Here is a 4,754-nt window from a genome sequence, read left to right on the forward strand (position 1 = left end):
AGTACCTCTCCGCTCCATGTACAAGTACCTCTCCGCTCAATGTACAAGTGTCGACAGTACCTCTACGCTCAATGTACAAGTGTCGACAGTACCTCTCCGCTCTCATGTACAAGTACCTCTCCGATCCATGTACAAGTACATCTCCGCTCCATGTACAAGTACATCTCCGCTCAATGTACAAGTACCTCTCCGCTCCATGTACAAGTACCTCTCCGCTCCATGTACAAGTACCTCTCCGCTCCATGTACAAGTACCTCTCCGCTCCATGTACAAGTACCTCTCCGCTCAATGTACAAGTACCTCTCCGCTCCATGTACAAGTACCTCTCCGCTCAATGTACAAGTACCTCTCCGCTCCATGTACAAGTACCTCTCCGCTCCATGTACAAGTACCTCTCCGCTCCATGTACAAGTACATCTCTGCTCCATGTACAAGTACCTCTCCGCTCAATGTACAAGTACATCTCCGCTCCATGTACAAGTACCTCTCCGCTCCATGTACAAGTACATCTCCGCTCCATGTACAAGTACCTCTCCGCTCCATGTACAAGTACCTCTCCGCTCAATGTACAAGTACATCTCCGCTCCATGTACAAGTACATCTCTGCTCCATGTACAAGTACCTCTCCGCTCAATGTACAAGTACATCTCCGCTCCATGTACAAGTACCTCTCCGCTCCATGTACAAGTACCTCTCCGGTCCATGTACAAGTACCTCTCCGCTCCATGTACAAGTACCTCTCCGCTCCATGTACAAGTACCTCTCCGCTCAATGTCAAGTGTCGACAGTACCTCTCCGCTCCATGTACAAATACCTCTCCGCTCTCATGTACAAGTACCTCTCCGCTCCATGTACAAGTACCTCTCCGCTCAATGTCAAGTGTCGACAGTACCTCTCCGCTCCATGTACAAATACCTCTCCGCTCCATGTACAAGTACCTCTCCGCTCTCATGTACAAGTACCTCTCCGCTCCATGTACAAGTAGCTCTCCGCTCAATGTACAAGTGTCGACAGTACCTTTCCGCTCCATGTACAAATACCTCTCCGCTCTCATGTACAAGTACCTCTCCGCTCCATGTACAAGTACCTCTCCGCTCAATGTACAAATACCTCTCCGCTCCATGTATAAGTACCTCTCCGCTCTATGTACAAGTACCTCTCCGCTCCATGTACAAGTACCTCTCCGCTCAATGTACAAATACCTCTCCGCTCCATGTACAAGTAGCTCTCCGCTGAATGTACAAGTGTCGACAGTACCTCTCCGCTCAATGTACAAGTACCTCTCCGCTCAATGTACAAATACCTCTCTGCTCCATGTACAAGTACCTCTCCGCTCAATGTCAAGTATCGACAGTACCTCTCCGCTCCATGTACAAGTACCTCTCCGCTGAATGTACAAGTGTCGACAGTACCTCTCCGCTCAATGTACAAGTACCTCTCCGCTCCATGTACAAGTACCTCTCCGCTCTCATGTACAAGTACCTCTCCGCTCCATGTACAAGTACCTCTCCGCTCAATGTACAAGTACCTCTGCGCTCCATGTACAAGTACCTCTCCGCTCAATGTACAAGTACCTCTCCGCTCAATGTACAAGTGTCGACAGTACCTCTCCGCTCCATGTACAAGTACCTCTCCGCTCAATGTACAAGTGTCGACAGTACCTCTACGCTCAATGTACAAGTGTCGACAGTACCTCTCCGCTCTCATGTACAAGTACCTCTCCGATCCATGTACAAGTACATCTCCGCTCCATGTACAAGTACATCTCCGCTCAATGTACAAGTACCTCTCCGCTCCATGTACAAGTACCTCTCCGCTCCATGTACAAGTACCTCTCCGCTCCATGTACAAGTACCTCTCCGCTCCATGTACAAGTACCTATCCGCTCAATGTACAAGTACCTCTCCGCTCCATGTACAAGTACCTCTCCGCTCAATGTACAAGTACCTCTCCGCTCCATGTACAAGTACCTCTCCGCTCCATGTACAAGTACCTCTCCGCTCCATGTACAAGTACCTCTCCGCTCCATGTACAAGTACATCTCTGCTCCATGTACAAGTACCTCTCCGCTCAATGTACAAGTACATCTCCGCTCCATGTACAAGTACCTCTCCGCTCCATGTACAAGTACATCTCCGCTCCATGTACAAGTACCTCTCCGCTCCATGTACAAGTACCTCTCCGCTCAATGTACAAGTACATCTCCGCTCCATGTACAAGTACATCTCTGCTCCATGTACAAGTACCTCTCCGCTCAATGTACAAGTACATCTCCGCTCCATGTACAAGTACCTCTCCGCTCCATGTACAAGTACCTCTCCGGTCCATGTACAAGTACCTCTCCGCTCCATGTACAAGTACCTCTCCGCTCCATGTACAAGTACCTCTCCGCTCAATGTCAAGTGTCGACAGTACCTCTCCGCTCCATGTACAAATACCTCTCCGCTCTCATGTACAAGTACCTCTCCGCTCCATGTACAAGTACCTCTCCGCTCAATGTCAAGTGTCGACAGTACCTCTCCGCTCCATGTACAAATACCTCTCCGCTCCATGTATAAGTACCTCTCCGCTCTCATGTACAAGTACCTCTCCGCTCCATGTACAAGTAGCTCTCCGCTCAATGTACAAGTGTCGACAGTACCTTTCCGCTCCATGTACAAATACCTCTCCGCTCTCATGTACAAGTACCTCTCCGCTCCATGTACAAGTACCTCTCCGCTCAATGTACAAATACCTCTCCGCTCCATGTATAAGTACCTCTCCGCTCTATGTACAAGTACCTCTCCGCTCCATGTACAAGTACCTCTCCGCTCAATGTACAAATACCTCTCCGCTCCATGTACAAGTAGCTCTCCGCTGAATGTACAAGTGTCGACAGTACCTCTCCGCTCAATGTACAAGTACCTCTCCGCTCAATGTACAAATACCTCTCCGCTCCATGTACAAGTAGCTCTCCGCTCAATGTCAAGTATCGACAGTACCTCTCCGCTCCATGTACAAGTACCTCTCCGCTCAATGTACAAGTACATCTCCGCTCCATGTACAAGTACATCTCTGCTCCATGTACAAGTACCTCTCCGCTCAATGTACAAGTACATCTCCGCTCCATGTACCAGTACCTCTCCGCTCAATGTACAAGTACCTCTCCGCTCAATGTACAAGTACATCTCCGCTCCATGTACAAGTACGTCTCCGCTCAATGTATAAGTACCTCTCCGCTCCATGTACAAGTACCTCTCCGCTCCATGTACAAGTACATCTCCGCTCCATGTACAAGTACATCTCCGCTCCATGTACAAGTACCTCTCCGCTCCATGTACAAGTACCTCTCCGCTCCATGTACAAGTACATCTCCGCTCCATGTACAAGTACCTCTCCGCTCAATGTACAAGTACATCTCCGCTCCATGTACAAGTACATCTCCACTCCATGTACAAGTACCTCTCCGCTCAATGTACAAGTACATCTCCGCTCCATGTACCAGTACCTCTCCGCTCAATGTACAAGTACATCTCCACTCCATGTACAAGTACCTCTCCGCTCAATGTACAAGTACATCTCCGCTCCATGTACCAGTACCTCTCCGCTCAATGTACAAGTACATCTCCACTCCATGTACAAGTACCTCTCCGCTCAATGTACAAGTACCTCTCCGCTCAATGTACAAGTGTCGACAGTACCTCTCCGCTCCATGTACAAGTACCTCTCCGCTCAATGTACAAGTGTCGACAGTACCTCTACGCTCAATGTACAAGTGTCGACAGTACCTCTCCGCTCTCATGTACAAGTACCTCTCCGATCCATGTACAAGTACATCTCCGCTCCATGTACAAGTACATCTCCGCTCAATGTACAAGTACCTCTCCGCTCCATGTACAAGTACCTCTCCGCTCCATGTACAAGTACCTCTCCGCTCCATGTACAAGTACCTCTCCGCTCAATGTACAAGTACCTCTCCGCTCCATGTACAAGTACCTCTCCGCTCAATGTACAAGTACCTCTCCGCTCCATGTACAAGTACCTCTCCGCTCCATGTACAAGTACCTCTCCGCTCCATGTACAAGTACCTCTCCGCTCCATGTACAAGTACATCTCTGCTCCATGTACAAGTACCTCTCCGCTCAATGTACAAGTACATCTCCGCTCCATGTACAAGTACCTCTCCGCTCCATGTACAAGTACATCTCCGCTCCATGTACAAGTACCTCTCCGCTCCATGTACAAGTACCTCTCCGCTCAATGTACAAGTACATCTCCGCTCCATGTACAAGTACATCTCTGCTCCATGTACAAGTACCTCTCCGCTCAATGTACAAGTACATCTCTGCTCCATGTACAAGTACCTCTCCGCTCCATGTACAAGTACCTCTCCGGTCCATGTACAAGTACCTCTCCGCTCCATGTACAAGTACCTCTCCGCTCCATGTACAAGTACCTCTCCGCTCAATGTCAAGTGTCGACAGTACCTCTCCGCTCCATGTACAAATACCTCTCCGCTCTCATGTACAAGTACCTCTCCGCTCCATGTACAAGTACCTCTCCGCTCAATGTCAAGTGTCGACAGTACCTCTCCGCTCCATGTACAAATACCTCTCCGCTCCATGTACAAGTACCTCTCCGCTCTCATGTACAAGTACCTCTCCGCTCCATGTACAAGTAGCTCTCCGCTCAATGTACAAGTGTCGACAGTACCTTTCCGCTCCATGTACAAATACCTCTCCGCTCTCATGTACAAGTACCTCTCCGCTCCATGT

The sequence above is a fragment of the Poromitra crassiceps genome (genome assembly GCF_964638095.1).
Source record: "Poromitra crassiceps genome assembly, contig: HAP1_SCAFFOLD_144, whole genome shotgun sequence".
Classification (NCBI taxonomy): Eukaryota; Metazoa; Chordata; class Actinopteri; order Beryciformes; family Melamphaidae; genus Poromitra; species Poromitra crassiceps.